The following is a 19,507-nucleotide window of genomic DNA, read 5'->3' on the forward strand; positions in this document are numbered from 1 at the left end:
TTCATGGGCTAGTAAGAAACAAGATTTAGTGTCCTTGTCTACTGTTGAAGTTGAGTACATTGTTGTTGCTAGTAATTTCACTTAAGTAGTTTGGATGAAGCAAGTGCTAAAAGATATCATAATTATTTATGATGAAACTATTGCTATATAATGTGATAATTCCAGTGCTATTAACATCTCAAATACACTTGTGCAACATTCAAAGACTAAGTATTTGTCAATCAAATATCTTTACTTGAGATAGCAAGTTAGTGAAGAGAAGGTGAAGCTGTAATATGTATCTACAAAGGAACAAATAGCTGATATTTTGACCAAGCCTTTGCCTGAAGATACATTTGTCTATTTGAGAGATAAGTTAGGGGTATCCACCCCTCCTATTGAGAACTATATGCATTGAGTTGTGTCAATCTGGTGGACTTCACAAACTTATCCTTTTATCCGGATTGATGAGCTGGGTTCCTCCTTAGGTGGAGTAGTCTATGTTTAAGGGAAAGATTCCTGTGATTCATGTTCTTATTTTGGAGAGAGAAGAGTTTGATTTTCTATTTTGAGATCTTTGGCATTGTTGTCAAAGGCGGAGATAGATCATATGAAAAATGCTTTATCTATCCTGATCTTAGGAGGAGTTTGTTGGTGATATATTCTTGCTTTGCATTGATTGTTTTTCACATTCATATGTTACCATCAATGCCAAGGGGGGAGATTGTTGGATATTGTTGGTCATTGCTAATGCTAGGATATGTTGTTGTTGTTGATGACAACATATTCATGTGTATTGCTTTAGTGATTGCAGATTGGGAAGATCCTATGATCTGATTTGCAGTGTTGTTTTGTTGATCACTATTTTGCTGAGTTCAATATATCTTTTAATATATTTTAGTATGATCAGATCTTGTGCTAAGATTTTGGGTTATTTCTTGGGATGGTCTTGTATATATTTTTTTGACATGGATCATGATTTAATGCTCCACAAGTTATCTTTCTTCATGATAGTTGTTGATTGGTTATGTTCTTGATCTTTCAGATATTAGTCGATGAAGATTTAATAAGTCTTATTGGTGCAATTATTCTTGATGGTTCTAACATGTTTTCTGATGTTTCCTAGTCATGTTCTACCTATTTTGGTGATCTACATCAATCGTTGTGCGGTTTTTTGGTGGTTTCTATCAACCGGTGATGATTCTTGTTTTATGCAGTTTTCCTTGTAGTGTAGCTTGTCGCAGTTGATCTTGGTGTGATTTCTAGTGGATTTGTGTGTTTGGGAATTTGATTTAGGACCATGCTATGCTATGTAAATAATTAAATTGGTTTGATGGCCTATCCTTGTATCGTGTTATGTAATTTTGTAATTGAGGGTTGAGGGTTTATCCGACCTTGTTATCAAGGTTGATGAATGGTATATATAGGTGATATATTCATGTAATTTAGGTGTCAATGTTGTGTTTGTATTGTAAAAAATTCATGTATGTGCAAACAAGAGATATATCCCTTAGTGAAGTGTTTGGTGTTGCAAAGCAGACATCTGCATGCTTAACTGAAATTGTAATAAGACATTTGGAGATGCTACTCTTTCAATTCATTTCTTCCATATTTTAGTCTTAATCTTATTGTAAGTCAATGAGACTTCCCTAAGGGTTGTAGCCTTTCGGGCAATTATATTTGAGCAATGAGCTCTAGGAAGTGCACCTAAATGCATTTGCATTCCCCATTGTAATATTTTCACATACTACTGCAGAGTATCATCTTACTATGGGTAGGTTCCCACCATGGTTTTTCCCTTAATTGGGTTTTTCACATCAAAATATTGGCATTGTGTGTTGTTCTATCAATTTTTTTTACATGTCTTATTATTGCAATTTATTAGATCTATTTTTGAAGTTAAATTTGTAGATCTGGTGAAGACTGATTCACTCCCCCCCCTCCTCTCGGCCCTCCTTTTTGGTTTCTATTAACACATATTAGCCTCGCTATAGAAATTTAGGATTTTAAAATTATCAAGAGACTAAAGTAATATTCTCCTCTTGAAGGGTATGCCCAATTTTCAAATTTTACATAGCCTTCTTATTAAAGTCTATAATAATATTGAGAGAATCACCTTCCAAAACCAAATTCTTAAAACCTAAACTAATCACTGTACATAATCCATTGACCGAAACCAAAGCTTTTACCACATTATTAGATCCATCAGGGATACAACCAAAACCTACAACTAAGACCATCCCATTATAATTTCTCAAGACACAACCAATAATTGACACACCTCGATTACCCTTTGCCACCCCATCAAAATTTAATTTATCAAAACAAAGATTCAGAGGTTCCCATTTCACATTTTATCTATCCACTTTTGGAAGCTTATGAAGAAGGCTCCCTTTGAAAGGGAGAGATATTATGTACCAATTCTTAAAAATAAAGTCATCCCACAAAGTAAAACAAGCATCTAACTTCTTATTTCTCAAAGTATATGCACAAACTATCTCAAAAATGGAATTTTCAATATTAAAGATAGTGTTTTCAAGTAAAATATTTTCCTTTCTAAAAATGACCTTATTTCTCATCCACCATATGTTCCAAACCAATATATCAGGAGCTACTTCCAAAATATAAGCAGAAAATGCATCTTTGAATAGCAATGGCCAAGAATCAAATAGGTCTTATAATTAAAAAGGAAGAGGAGCAATGCAATCCAATTTAGCACAAAGCCAAGACTAACAACTTGAAGAAAACCCATAATTAGACAACAAATGATCCTTAGTTTCAATCATATTCCCACACAGCTAAAGGGTGGACTAATCCCCAAGAGAGATAGTCAATCACTTGTAAGAATCCCTCCTTTGAGAGATAACTGCAAGAACATAGGTCAACCTTTGGAAGAATAGCATCAGACTAGCAATAGAGTTATTCTCTTTTTTTTTTAACACAATCTATATTGTTTAATATCTGGTAGCCAATTTTCACTATGTAATTACCTAAAGGAGATGGTGTCCAAATAAGTCTATCATAGAGATGTGAGTAATAAATAGTTCTTTTCCTCAATTCCTATTGAAGGTGAGCCTCTGGGAGTATTTTTTTCTCCAGTACCAGGTCGTACGACCTTGGCTTGTAGTTTGAAAAAAAAAATCAGAAAAATAAAAATATGCCTTTTTATGGCATGCAGGGCGAATGATTTTTTGTTTGAAAAAAATTCAAAAATCAAAACAAAAAATCATTAAAAATTGGCAAAGTTTTCAAAAAATAAAAATAAAAATTTTGGGGTTTACCCCATGGTACATATGGTACCGTGGGGCCCCCTAGCCTTCCGCAGGTCTCGTGCCGCCATGAGTTTTGACAGGGCTGGTCCCCAGCCCTCGCCGACACCCTGCCTCCAACCCACGCCGGCCCTCAGCCCCCTGCCGACGTCTACCCTTCGGCCCCTGCCAGCCATCGTCGGTCACCATAGCAGCCCAGTCAGCATCCTCCCCGCTGCCATCGGTGCCCTCCCTGCTGTCATCGGTGCCCTTTGCCATGGCCGCTAGAAACCATCGCCCAGCCACTGCTGCGCCACCCACTCACCACCACAGCGCTACCATGGGCCACCTCCACCCACCTGCCACAAGACAGCCAACCTTTTTGCCTCATTTAGGGGGGTTGTTAGAGTAATCATGTCTTTAGTTGATTAATTAAACAACATTTGTTTAATTATTTAAGTTCCCTTTATCTCTATTACACTTAAGCTAACTTTAGGTGCATAACAATTAATTCTTTTATTAATTATTATGTGCAAACCTAGGTTTTCCTTTTTAGGGTTTCTTGACCTATTAGAGGTTAATTATTTTCTTTGTATCATTGATTTCTATTGATGGATTATCATATTATACATTTTGTGAATATTGAGCTCTCATCTTTTTAAGCATATTTTTTGTGTATTTGTTTTTCTGTTATTGCTTCCTTGCTTCTCGTTGTAACAGGTTTATTTCAGCTTGCAGAGATCTTTTGGGCTCCTGTGGTGTTGTATTTTTCAACTCTCACATGGTATTAGAGCTTCAGATCTACAACTATCTGTTCTTGTTTTGAGATTTTTTGCATTGGAAGTAGATCTGGGGTTTTTCAGAAGTTTTTTTTATGCGCCTAGGGATAGGCCTTTTTTTCTGAGCACTTTGGGACTAAACGAATCTCACCATCATGCTCAGAAGGCCCAAAAACCCCTATGGTCATTTAAAATTGACCATTTTTGGCTTTTGATCTTCTAGGAGTATTTTTTCTCTAGTACCAATCGTATGACCCTAGCACATAGTTCGAGAAAAAATTCAAAAAAATAAAAAAATGACTTTTATGACATGCAGGCTGAATGATTTTTTGTTTGAAAAAAATTCAAAAAATCAAAACAAAAAATCATTTAAAATTGGCAAAGTTTTCAAAAAAAAATCAAAAATCTTTTTCCGGGGTTTACCCCATGGTGCATAGGGTACTGTGGGGTTGCCTAGACTGCTGCAGGTCTGGCACCGCCATCACTTCTGATAGGGCCATCCTTTGACCCCTCGCTGGCCCTAGGCCCCTACTAGCATTTACCCTCCCACCTTCCTCGACCACCACAGAAGCCCCGCTGGTGCCCTCCCCGCTATCGTTGGCGCCCTCCCTGCCGCCGATGCCCTCCTCGCCATAGCCACTGCCCTTTGTTGTGCCCATCGAACACCAATGCCTGGCTACTACTGTGCCAACCTCCTGCCACCACAGCGCTGGCCATGGGCCACCTCAACCCGCTTGCCACTAGAGAGCCACCATTTTTGCCTCTTTTAGGGGGGGTTGGTTATTTTGTCATAACTTGGGAAAAATGAGTTGTTTTTTCATAAACGAATAGGGGTCGGAAAGCTAGTTCCGAGCTGGACCTCGTGGTATTGGAATTTTTTTCCAATTTTTTGTTTGAGTGTAATTTTGTCTAGTAAAAGTGGGGTCTCTTTTTTGCTCTTCCGAGGCCATAGAATGAGCATTAGAACTCCATTTTTTGAAAAATTTATATCATTGGAAATCCTATTTTGTGTACTTTCTAGAAATATGGGTTTTCTTTTCAGATTCTTCTCCAGGAATATTTTATTCAGTTTTTTTTTTTTTCAGCACTCTGGTAGATATCTTGGTTCTTTCAGGTCCTGGGATCTGTTCTTTGAGTAGGATGTCTTGGTTTTTGTTGTTTCTTCTATCTCCAATCTTCTTATCATTGTAGCTTCTTTTATGAAAACACACTGAGATAAAGTGCCATCATGCATTGTTTACTTGGGATCTTGTACATCTTGTGCCTTATTGTACATGCACTACTTATAAAGTGCCATGATGGGGTTGATGTTTGCCTTTTGTTTGCCATCTACCTTTGTCCAATGAGTGTTCCTTCCATGACATTCGCCTCATGATGTGTGTCAAGTGAGTGTTCCTTCCATGACACTATGTACTTTCTCTGCACCTCTTATGTTCCTGGTTCTTCGTCGTGCAGTTCTTGTTGGCCGTTATTTTTATTGTACCTGTCCCTATCCCTTTTCAATATTATGGGGAGGTTTGTCCTTTTGGTTCTAATGCTTTAGTGGTTCGATTGATCAGCTTTTCAGGCTTGGTTTCTCATGACATTTGTATCTTTGATTTCAGCTGTTTGCCTTTGTTTTCCTTCTGATTCGAGTAGTGTCATTTGAGGGCACTCATACAGATTACAATCTTCTCTACCTGGTCGTGTTCTATTTGTTTGGAGATTCTTTAGATCAACAGTTATTCTTTGATAGTGTTTGCAAGTTCTTCATGCTTTAGTGATTCTTCTAATCTTCTCTTGTTCCTATCTTTTTGGAACATTCTTGTTTGGAGGCTTTTTCAGTCCTTCTTCTTGCCTTTTCCATCTCTGTTCTGAGTAGAGTTTTTTTCCCACGTGTTTTTCTCTATTTCTTCGGTTCATAGGGATTTGGTTGTATTTGGGTACTGGATCAGGCCTTGTTGTTAGGACCCATCCTTCTTGCTTTGATTAGTTGTTCTAGGTTTTAGCTTCTCCCTAAATCTATCTTAAGGGGGTGTGTTAGAGTAATTGGGTCATTACTTGATTAATTAAACAACATTTGTTTAATTATTTAAGTTCCCTTTATCTCTATTACACTTAAGCTAATTTTAGGTGCATAATAATTAATTCTTTTATTAATTATTATGTGCAAACCTAGGTTTTCCTTTTTAGAGTTTCTTGACCTATTAGAGGTTAATTCTTTTCTTTGTATCATTGATTTGTATTGATGGATTATCACATTACACATTTTGTGAATATTCAGCTCTCATCTTTTTGAGCATATTTTTAATGTATTTATTTTTCTCTTATTGCTTCCTTTCTTCTCCTTGTAATAGGTTTATTTCAGCTTGCAAAGATCTTTTGGGTTCCTATGGTGTTGTATTTCTCAACTCTCATAGTGTCCAAATAAGTCTATCATGGAGATATGAGTAATGAATAGTTCTTTTCCTAAATTCCTATTGAAGGCGAGTCTTTTAATCTACAGGACCATCCGCATCTATCAAATTTTTCCAAGAGACCTAAGGGACCCCATTCTAGTCAAACACTAAAAAATAATCACTAACCTTAATCCCCCATAGATTTAAAAGAATCTTTCAACTCATTCATACCTCACAACTTTACCTATAGAGGAAAACCATTCCAAGAATCCTCCCAAAAATGAGCTTTGTTTTCATTATGAACGATCTAGGAAAGATAAGGAAGCAAGACTTCTCTACAACTAGTTATAAAGTTCCACATTTGAAACCCATGGGGTAGTACCAGAGAAGTAAAAATTCTTTAAGTTTCATCTGAGTCCAAGTACTTTTTCTCATTATAGTAGCCCATTTGGAATTAGGATTGGAATATAATTTTCAAACAATTTTGTCACCAAGAGCCAAATTCTAAATGTGAAGTCTTTGAATCCTTGCCCCACTAGAATGCTTATCACTACAAACTTGCCCAATTCATCAAATGAATCTTCTCTTTTGAATCTTTATTATAATTCCATAAGAAGATTTTAAGTTTAGATTCAAATTTTGATAAATTTTCTTTAGGAAAAGGAAGCATGAACGTAATATAATTAGGAATCAAAGCCAATACAGATCTAATCATCAATATCCTACCAGCTAAAGAAAACCAACAATTGTTCCAAGCTGAAAATCTATTCTAGATAGAAATAAAAATTCCTTCCCAAAAACTAGTTTTATTTCTGCCATAGAACAATGGGATTCCAAGATTCTTAGAAGGAAGGGAAACCAATTTATAACCTAATACATTCGATAATCTAAATGAAAGGGGAGATGAACAATTGATGAAGAAAACCTTTGATTTAGAAGCAGTCACCCTTTGACAAGAAATTTCACAATATTCTTCAATCACTTTTTTTATTTTCTTCACTTCTCTCATGGAGGCTTCCCTAAAAAAAATAATGTCATCAACAAATAATATGTAAGTAAAATATATACTATTCTAAGAAACATTATTCTCTTCAATAAATCCAAAGTATGATGGGCTGATATAGATCTACTGATGGTCTCCGCCATGATTATGAATAAAAAAGGGAATAGAGGATCACCTTAACTCACACCCTAAGGAGAAGAAAATAAACCACATAGGTTTCTACTCACAAGGATAGAAAATTTAGCCCTTGAAAGACAAGAAACAAACCACCTACACCACTTTCTAGCGAAACCAAACTTTAGTAGAACCTTCTCTAAAAAGTTTCAACAAACCCTATCATTTGCTTTCATCATATCAAACTTCATAATCATGGCTTCTTGGTTATATTGAGTAACCGAGTGTAGAACTTCATGAGAAACTAAATCCCCATTTGTTGTATCCTTCCTTGGAACAAAACCTCCTTGCTCTAAATAAATAATCTTAGATATAATCTTGGAAAGCCTCAAAGAGATGGCTTTAGTAATGATTTTGTAAACCAAATTATACAAATAAATGGGTCTAAAATCTGCAAATATGGATGGAAAAAATGATTTTGGAAGAAGAGCAATAAAGGTTGTATTGATTTGTTTAAAAATATTATCATTCCTCCTAGACTCTTCAACTGTTTTCTAATCATCAAAAGCAATAAAATCCCAACACTTCTTGAAAAACAAAGAAGTGAAACCATCTGGACCAGGGGATTTCGCCAGAGGCAAAGACAAAACAACTAACTTAATTTCATCGAGGGAAAAAGGTTTAGACAAATCCATGTTGTCCTAACAAGAAACCAAGGTTTGAATATAATCGAGTAGATGAAGAGAATCAAGATCATTCTCAATTGATGACTTCTGAAAAAGCTTTGAGAAAGAAAGGATTGCTTCATCCTAAATTTCTTTTGAGTCACATAATAACTAACCAAAGGATGATATAACTTAACCAATAAGTTTAGAAACAAATTTCTTCTTAGCTGAGGCATGAAAAAATAATGTATTTGTGTCCCCTTCCCTAAGCCACAACTCCCTAGACTTCTATCTCCAAAATATCCTCCCTCAATAACATTTCTTTAAATTGATTTTGTAAAAGTGTTTGTTGAGCATAAGTACAAGGATTAATGTAATTTTAAATGATTTGTTCATTTAACACTTGGGAGTGACGCTTCAATCTCTACCTTTGAAGCAAAGCTACTCTTACAAACCTTTGTATTCCATTCCTTAATCTTACTCTTAATGTACTGCAGCTTCTTACCCAATTGATACATTCTAGAGTCATTTTCAAAAGGATAGCTCTGCCACCACAAATGAAGCAAGGATAGAAACTCAGGATCTCTATACCAAACATATTTAAACTTAAAAGATGGCTTTAAATGTCTCACAGAAGAGAAAAAAGACATGGAAAACTAAAGGGGGAAGTGGTCAGATCAAAATAATGCCAAAATCTAAGCGGAAGCGGGGCCAAACTACGAAAAAATAGATTGGATTTGAAAACAATATCTTTAAACGCTCAACAATATGCATAAAATTCTTCCTTCTATTATTCCAAGTCACATGGCCATTTAGCAGTTCCTAATCTTTTAAACCATTCATAGTCACAAAATCCCTAAAATCCTGCATATTTTGAAGAGGAGGGATAATACCTCCCACCTTATCTTGCGAGGATAAAATTGTATTAAAATATCCCCCAAGGATAAAAGGCAGGGTTAAATAGTTAGCCAAAACACAAAAGAGGGAATCCGAGAGAACTTGCTTTGACATTGTTGAATTTGGGTCATAAACATTAATTAGATGAAATTGACAATTAACCATAGTAACTTTGAATAACCTGAATAAAGTTTGCCAATTGGTGGAGAAGCAACATGTTTCTAATTCTTCCACTTGGAAAAGGGTTCAGAATCTTCTGGCACTGAAAAATTTGGTTTCATACAAAAGTAACAAATATGCCCCACACCCATCCAATTAATTTTTTTATGAGGCATCTCTTGTTAGAAGCATTGAGGCCCCTAACATTCCAAGTGATGATCTTCATATCTGTCATGGAGAACGACATGCTATCCACAGTCTAGTGTTATCATCAATAGTAGCTTGAATTCTTTCTTTAATTTCTTCTCTTGTTTTCTTATTCTTAGAATATTTACCCCCTTTAGCAATCCTCTTTTTCCCATGATTCTTAGGCTCACCAACAATGGGAGTTTGGCCCACCAAAAATAGGATTTTGTAGGATAGTAGATGACACCGTGTTTGAATCTTGAGAATTACCCAAGAGAACTTCTAACATGACTTACCACTTGATTGGACTGAAACCTGGTCTACAAACTTGGATTATTGTCAAACAAATTTCCCTCCTACTATCAGACATTCATATCACAAATAAAATCATTGTCTTCTTCCTCCTCTAATTGACACACTATCTCTTCTAATTTCTGATTGAAAACTTTCAATAAAAATTCTTCAACCAACCAATCATGGTCACTTGTCATAAAAGGTTCTCTAAACTCTTGTAGGAGCTCCTTCGCAGATGCCCGAGGTATTTTTAAAATGTTAAAAACCATATAAGTAGGTGTCTGATTGAAGCTTTCGAGATTACATGTCCCTTATTATTAATTAAATCATGTGAGACATCACTCATAACCTTACATGATGGTACATGGTTGAGGGTTACGAGATTAGGGAAAACCTAACTAGAGATTGTATTACAAACCTTATGAATAAATACCTATGAAAAGGTTTTTGAATCAGAGAGCCCCTTATCATTCAAGAAGGCCAAGGATTTCATGGGATTCAAATCCTTATCAGACAAAAAGAACAAAATAGTTTTATGCCTCCCTTGAATCCAAAGGGCACCAAATTTCAATATAGAATCTTTAGAATGAGAAAAAACTAATTGAGGAATCATGTTCTTGATTGTAAAATCATAGACTTTAAACACCTTCAAATCATCCACTAGAACCAAAACATTGTCGTTGATCAAGAAATGGAAAAATTGTATTATTTTCCTTACTACCAACTGAACAAAAGTCAGGACAGGTCAGCGGATCCTCACAAACCCTAGTTTCTTGTGAACCGAAGCTATGATAAATAAAAGTAAAATGACTCAACCAATTGATTTATTTCTTTACATTACAGGGCTCGTCAAAAATAATATTCTGAACATTTTTCCCAAGTTTAGATTGAATAACCAAGATATTTGGAAAAGCTACTGATGCATCCATTAAAACACATACATGAATAGATAATTATAAAAACTCAAAGGGCTTAAGATCATGTTTCAAAAATATGCCCACTTGATTAGCCAAAGTTTGAACAATTTCCAAATCCCTAAACTCAAGGGGTTAAGACGGTAAATAAATCCAAAAAGGAGCATACTTAATCATAATCGAATGGGGATCAAAGCTAGGGCACCAAATCTGTGTATAAAGTTCATAGCCCTCAAAAACCCATGGTTTAGATTTATGCACCGAGTTTTTATTCACCTTGGAATCAAAAATCATAATAAAATACCCTTTAGCCCCATCAATATAAAACACTTGCAAAAAACCCATCCAAAAAGCATGCACCCAAGCAGACAACTTTTGAATATCCAAAGAAAAGTTCCAAAACTTACCTATTAGTGCCCTGCTACGCAATTCTCCAACTTGGGTTTCCAACATGTCCCATAAAAGTAACTTTAATAACTACATCTGAATCTTGTTTCCCAACATTTGATAAAATTGTAAAATTGGTAGAATCTCTACAGTTACAACTCTGCTAGGTTCTTTCCTCACCCATATCTTCAAAATAACTTTAATTCTTTAAATTTTGATTTTGGTCCTTTTTCCTGCGATTTGATCTTCTCTTCTTTGGTTTTTTCCTTTTCGTCTAGAATGACCAAGAACCATTATGAGTATTTTTGGTCTGTAGATTAATATCTACATGCCAACAAGGCGCCTGAAAGAAAGAAGGTGAGTTCGGGTTGAAGGGACCTCTGGATAAAGGAATATTATTAGGGCTTGAAACAAAACGAGGAATAAACAAAGAAATGGAATTCAGGAAGGTTGCAGGAGTTTTGCTTGCAGAAGACTGATGAATTGCCACTTTCTCTTATTCTAACAATCCACAGGTTTGAAACCCTAATAGCCTCTGGGAATTTGAAATATTTTCCCTACTGAAATTTTGAAAATTTCCCTTTGGGAATTGCCCGAGAAATGTGGAGCTCATTCGAGGGTCATAGAAGACATCTATAGAAAATGAATATTGTTTCTTCAATGGCTTGGGAGATTACTCTTCTTAGAGGGTCAAAGACAAGGACTCTATCATCGACTCTATCATCTAGAGTTCCCATTCTTTTTATGCTACCTCAAGAAGAACATCATACTAAAATAGTGAAACAACAACAAAAATAGTGCAATAAAAATATGCTAAAATAATTTCTAGCAGAAGATTCATTTGAAAGATAATTTGCGTTGACATCAAATGTATAAGAACCAAAGGAGATACTTCAAGAACAACATCATACTAAAATAGTGAAACAACAACAAAAATAGTGCAATAATCATCATACTAAAATAGTAAAACAACAATAAAAATATGCTTAAAAACTTCTAGCAGAAGATCCATTTAAAAACATAGTTTTGATGACAAATTTTATAAGGAAGAATTGCGCATGTTCAACATCCTCCTGCTTATAAAATTTAATTAGATTTAGTCAGAACTACTCTTGTGTCAAGCTTTTTTAAAACTCGATCTTGTATATTAGATAAAAATTTGTTACAAATTTGTAAGCGTAAATCATTTTTAAGTTATTGAAAGATTATAATGATATTTCATGCTTTTGTTGGATCAGCTTCGTTGTTATCTTATCATTTGTAAGGCTTAATTGACAAATTAATTGTATGCATATAGATGCTGTGAAACTCGTATATCTATGACATTTTTTAGTTTGTTTTGTACAATCTCTCTCTATATAAATATTTTCTATCTTAACCTGATATAAAAAATACTTCTATACTTTTTCCTTATTTACATATTTATCATTGTTATCTATCAACCAAATAAATAGTAGAGCACAGGGATTAGGATGCACTTTCCAACATTTTGATGCCTGCTTTAAAAGTTCCAGAGAAAATTTCATGATAAGACTTGAAACAAATATTTAGAGGGAAATGAAACACCAAATATCGCAAAATTATTCAATGGTCCCAATTCTAACATATTTTTAGAAAACTATTCTTCCTTTCTCACAATTGCAGGATGAATCCATTGCAATAGAAAGAGAAGTATTGCACGAATACATTACAATAGAAACAGAAGTAATTTTTTCCTTTAACATGCAAAAGCAATGGCGCCAACAAATCGACAGATACTTTTTTCTTTTCTTGCAGCACCAAAACAAACCTTTACTAATTCCTTTTTACAAGCTGAAGGCAATGAGCCCAATAAATCGTAGCTACAGAATAACGATATGTACATCACATGAAAATTGTAAAGAACTGTTTATATTATGAATTGAGAATTTACTTATCATATAAATAATCAAATAATAATAAATTGATTTAAAATTACATATAAACAAATAAATTTTTTTTCTTTTTAAGGTAAAAAAGCATAACCCCATATATAGATATTAAATAATAGAATGTTACAAAGATATATCTTACAATGATTGATGTTGCCAAAATATAACACCAAATGAAGAACTGCTGCAGAAGCAGGGGGTAAGCTATAGAGTGGAGAGCAGACAATATGGCTATGGAAAGAAACCACGTGCAGGTATACATTCTGAAACACGCCCAGCATACCCATTATAACAAAAATGAAATGGAGGATGATTTTCACAAGGCTATGGACTGACTTGCTTAGGGTGTTGATCCTCCTCCTTCCCTAACTTGCTTCCAGATATCACTGATCCTCAATTGAAATAAAAGGGGAAAATCAGTCATAAACGTTTCTATTTATGAAAATGAAATATTACAAGCTATCTGTCACATCCCCACTTTCACTGTGGACAAACACAAAAGAAAAGAAATAATTCAATAACAAAAGGGCATTCAAGAGAGCAAGGACAAGCTGACAGGAGGTATGGATTTCTACATATGATTATGGAACGTCAAAGGGAGACTGCCAAAACTTAATAAGAATGGCTCAAGTATGGTAGGAATGCCCACGCAGTTGACAGGGCTTGGCATCTCTGCCTTTTGACAACCCAATACGGTAGCCTACAGGTGAATGTGGTGTACAAAGTAGTCATAAAATATCTCTCACAATCCACAAAAGGAACAGAGAGCTCTTAGGACGGAGATAGTCTCAGGTGCACAGGAAGAAGAGAGGAGTTATGCCAAATGTTGTAGCTGCAACTTGTCGAGTTGGTATGTATGCAAAACGTGGAAGGTTAGACAAAGCACGTGATCTGCTTGACAAAATACTTGAATGAAATGTGGTTCATGGGCTGCAATGGTTGCAGGATATGCACATATTGGAGTTTGTTGAAAAGGATTTAGAAACTATCGAGCAATTAGTATTGGCAAGTGCAAAGCCCAACTCGAAAGTGATGCCACAACCTCCCTGCGTATGTTAAAATGGGAGCTTGGAACAGGGAATAGATCACCGCCAAAACAAAAAGAGAGGGGATGTAAAATAGGGAGGGGGGTAGAATGTGAATAGCAAAGACTATGAATGCCAAACTTAACAAGCTTTGACTGCAACCTCCTACCTGCACACCATAGGGAGATCTCTTGGACATATTGAAGAGGTTCATCGAGTATGAAGGAGGGTATGAGGAAAGGGGGAGTATAGAGGAGAGTATTTCTTTCCTAGGACGCGATGATCTCTGCAGCACCCTGAGAAGCAATGGTAAAGGCAACCTGCGACAAGGTAGCTGTAGGAGCAATGTGATACGAGGCAATAGGGTAGATTCAATGCCCGCCTCAAAATATTTTCAAGACCGTTCCTTGAGCTAAGTACACTTCTTCTCTACTATTGCCTTGTACTAGCATCTAATTCTTCAATATCTACTTCCACAATTGAAATAAAGTTGATATAGTTAAATTGGGTATGGAGAAATAGGGATATTATTCCAAGAGTGTTCAATAAATGTTCATTCTACACTTCATAATAGCATGATAAGGGTATTGAGAATCCTCTTCACATATAATTATCCATGGATATGAAATTAAAATGTGGGGAAAATTGCTTGAAATTTTGTTATAATCAAATAATTTGCTTTGTTTAGAATATCATTAGTATTGGTTTAATAAGACATTATGATATATTTAGTAAATCTATATGTGAGCAACATGGCTATATTAATGTGACCTACGTGAAAGTTGACAAAATAAATTTGAATATAAACATGTATATGATGCATAAGATAAGTTTGAGATATAATAGGAGCTTTGAATTTATGGTTTTGCGATAATGTGAATGATAAGGACATCATATAATGGCATTAAAATCATACCCTATTGAACAAGTTATTAATGTTGCAAATGAATACTTTGGTAACCCAATTCAGATTCAAGGGTAGGGGTTTATATGATTAGAAGATGTTATTAATCTCTTAAAAACATTAGCTTCAATAGGGGATCTATCATGAAAGGTAAGGTAAGGATACCATGAATATGTTAGTCTAATGGATTTAGTGTTGCTAACTTGCTTAAGTAGAATTTTAATCCTCTTACAAGCAATCCCTTATAAGTTCTTTTTAACATTGAAAAACTTATAGATTGTAAAAAAGATATTTCAATTAAGGATATTGGTCTTGATGAATACACATTCACATCCATACTCATGCATGACATTATTATAATAAATTCCTTGTTGATAAACACCTTTCAAATTGGGTGTGCTAAGTAAATGGGTCATAATCAACTCAAAATATTACAACCAATAGTGGCTTAAGATGTTTGTGTAAAATAATTGTGTTCTTACTCCATGGTTAAGAAGTGCCTTGGACCTTAACCCCTACCATGAAATCAGATCAACATGTGGTGAAGAGATCCCAGTGGCCTTGGCCTTAACTAAAATTTAATTTAAGATTATGATCTACCCTTATCTTACTAATAACTCTATAACTATTATTTGCTAAACCTTATCTAATAAAACCTAATAGTGGGATATGGTGATCATTGATATGCACCATTATAAATTAAAATCATAATTATAAAGTATTATTATTATCATGGGTATATATTTATATGAAGGCTTAACAAATATAGTGTCTTAACCTATCCTAAGCATAGTGTTGGTAATAATTACACAAAGAAATTTTATCACTCTTGATGTATGCTTTCACATATATATAGTTGGATAAATCACTACCACATACATGACATACCTATCTTGAAGAAATTAATTTCAAATACCATGACAATGGGTTACTTAATCAAGAAAATGAATCATAATGTTAAGAATATTATTAAAAATCATATTAGGGAGAATATCTTATATGAACATACAGAAAGTATATCTTTTCAATTACCTCTAGTGTGACACAAACATTGATCATGCTTGAAGCAAGTTTGTAATCATTAGACATGTCTTGGGAATCAAGAAGAAATTTATGTGGCTTAAATAGGATAATGTCCTATATGTTTTTATGATGCTTGATATCATTGGACCACAATGAAGTTATAACTCATACTTAATATGAAAAATCATGAAATCATTAGAAGATTATGAAAGAGTTAAGAAAACCTTATAACTTATACTTAATATGTATCTTTTTTTGAATGATGAGTTGATAAAGTGAAAGTGTAGACAACCTTATAGTCAGTTAGATTAGTCATTGAGTAGAGGCCATCTTATGTTGGATCCAAGTAAAATTTCATCCTAGACCTATAAGACAGTATGTATATACTTGTAGATCCGTCCACTGTGATCTACTTGTTGTAAATTAGGAAACTCTCTTCTAGTTATAGTGCTAAGCTAAGTATAGGCACTGAATTTTATGGAATGGATGGAGTTAGGACTCTACAAGGGCATAGATAGAGGATTGTATTCCTCTAGCTTATAGACTAGTCCTCTCAATCCGAGCTGATCATCGAAGGATAAATCCTATGACCTACTTAAGATAATCTTATATGCTCGAGATTAACAGTAGTCAAGGAACAAACTATGCCGGTAGACTATTAGTCATACCCCCTAGTTAGTGGATGGTTACGACCAGTTGCATGTAGGAGAGGGATGTACTCTGCATTTATCTAAGGTATTGGGTAGAATCTGGTAGCAACATGTAGGGGCGGGGGCTAGTTGTATGTCGATGATGGATATCCTTGTTGCTTAGTCATCCGATGGACAGCGGGGAGTAGAATGTCTATTGAAGAATAGGTAGATAATAATTGGATCATTCTTATTGTATAATTTTGAATATATCTTGATGTGGAAATAGCATACTTGACTTTGTTAGGATGAAGATAGACACTCAGTGTAGTACGGAATACATCAAGCCTTGTTACCACTTTCTTGTTGATGTAAAAGATAGGACAAAAGAATGTATCTCATGGTGTAGTATGTAGTGCATTGACATTTCTTTTATCTAGGATACACTATGGGCAAGTGGTAGCTAGTTGCTATGGATATGTTAGTTCCTCATTGTGTAAATATTAGTCACTAGGTATGTGATGCCTACTGAAGCTAGTCACTATATACGAGAGATGTATAATGAAGCTAGTCCCTAAGAATATGAGATGTATGCTAGAGATAGTAATTTTGTGTATGTGATGTAAGCCAGAGCTAGCCATCATGTGTGTGATTTGTATGAGCTAGTGACCATTTGTCAATAGAAAGTGTGCTTGAATCACTCTTTATGAAATTGGAAACTTTGGAAGGGTATGACCCCTAGTGTAATTGTGTATATATGTACACTATTTACATACAATTAGATATTTATTTATTATTGTTGGGCTAATTTTTAATAAATAGTCTTGATTAAAAGAGAGATCAAATATCTCAAATGAGAGGAGAGAATGAACTCCCTCTAAACTTCAAGGGTGAACTATGATACTATGAGGCTTAAGTCTAGGTCTAATGGGATCCCAACCTAAAGAGGTTACAAATTTTGAGTGCAAACATAAGTCATGGTATCGAGTTATCACCATGATGGTGATTGAATAAATTAGGAAGTCAACACTTCTAAGTTGGAACAAGAAGCTCATTTGTTTAAGTTTGTACTTGAAAAAAACAAATTGTAGCTCTTGAGGAGTGGATATTACACTATCATATGAGCTTCAAATTTTTCCACATAGTTTAGACATAGATTAACATTCTTCGTACATAGATAAATAACATAATAGACCTTTTCATTTAACAAACTGACATAACTTCAAGTTACATCATGAATTATATCATTATAGACTACTCCTTCAGCTTTGTTCGCTGGACTCTAAGAAGATTGAATACAAAACATAGAGTTATATATTAAATAAAAATTAGCACATATGGTATACAAAGAGAGGAGACAATAATATAAAAATTTGTAAATCACCCATAATCTATGTGAGTTTACAAATGTGAGAATGTGGATAGACAAGAGTAGATGAAATGATATCAATTTAAATCTAGGAAAGATCTGTTGATACATTTATCTTTAATGATAAGATTTTTTTTAGCATATAGAGCATATGGTGCTAATAGAAGTTGGCAACTATTAATGTGCATATGGTTGGTTTGTCAAGATAACAATCTCCAACACTCCTTAATCTCAACTAGCAATTCCATTTTCTTTTGAATTTCATTTTTACTTCATTCCCTAATGCTTTGGCATCTAAAATCTTCAAATACTAGATAAGGAACCTAGAAAATCTCATCATGCAGTTGGAATTCTCTCACACAACATTCATAGAATGCCCTCTTGGTAACCAATCCATCATATATTCAGGTGTGATACACTTGTTTTTTCAACACCTCGCATAGATCACAGAGTGTGATCCAAAATGTAGATGCAACATATCTCTCATAATCGAATAAAAAAATTGCAAACTATGAACCTCCCATAGAGTCACATTGTTCATGCTCGAGGATCCCAATGGGATCTGCTGGCCTTGAGCATTCCTTATATAAATCTAGATTATTGTGGCATTCAACTATTTTACTTCTTTATTCATTGACAATTTTACATTTATCTTTTCATAACAAACACCTTGTATCATCCTCCAATTATTTGATTTTCTTAATCAATTCCTCTTTCTTACATTGTTCTACGGATTTTTGAAATGCTCTTCCAAACAATTTTGTCTCTCTCTCAACCTAGACACATACGCATACAACCTCCTCAAACTTCCTACTATCTCGTAATCTACAAACACAACTTCAAAATGGACAACACAAAACATACTATACATCTTCTCTTCTACTTATATATTATCTTTTGAGGCTATGAATTGTTTTGGCTAAAAATAAATTCCATCCTTAAATAAAACATAAAATTTTCCTACAAAAATTTCCTCAAACTGCTTCGTTGCACTTTGAGGATTTCTTCTTTTTGACTAGGGATATCAACTTCAGCTTGAAATAATCTTTAATAAATGCTACAAAATTACTATCTTCAAAAATTGTAATTTTTGCTCCTCTTTAATTTAAGCTGCTAGATCTCCTCAACAAGTGGTTATTCATATCCTAGCAAATTCCTTTTATTTTAGTGACTTTATCTTGCAATTTCCAGCCCTTATAGCCACTTCTTTTATTTATAAGTAGCTCCTAGAATCTGAATCAAACTTTTAGACTTACATCTAAATAATCTTCAACAACCTCTTTAACTTTAGAATTCTTCTTTTATTGGTTTCTTTTCTCCTTGCATATGTGGCTACCAACATGCCACAAAACAATCTCCATTTTAGGACAACTTTATGCCTTTTTCCATGCATATTGATGACATCTTTCACTGCTACAATGGTCCAAGCTATCCATATCTAACCTCTTTTTTTTTAAGTTTATAGCTTCTACATTGACATGATTGACACCTTTTTTGAAATAAACTATGATCTATGTGATCTATTTCAGATTGGATTTCTTTAGAAGCCTTTCTAACTTCCAATAGTGACACTCAAAACCTTCAATCCTCTTGTAGCTCTCTTCAGTTGGAACTTCTAAATTCTTCAAACCTCAACTTTCCCTT

This window comes from Cryptomeria japonica, chromosome 9 (genome assembly GCF_030272615.1).
Source record: "Cryptomeria japonica chromosome 9, Sugi_1.0, whole genome shotgun sequence".
Lineage (NCBI taxonomy): Eukaryota > Viridiplantae > Streptophyta > Pinopsida > Cupressales > Cupressaceae > Cryptomeria > Cryptomeria japonica.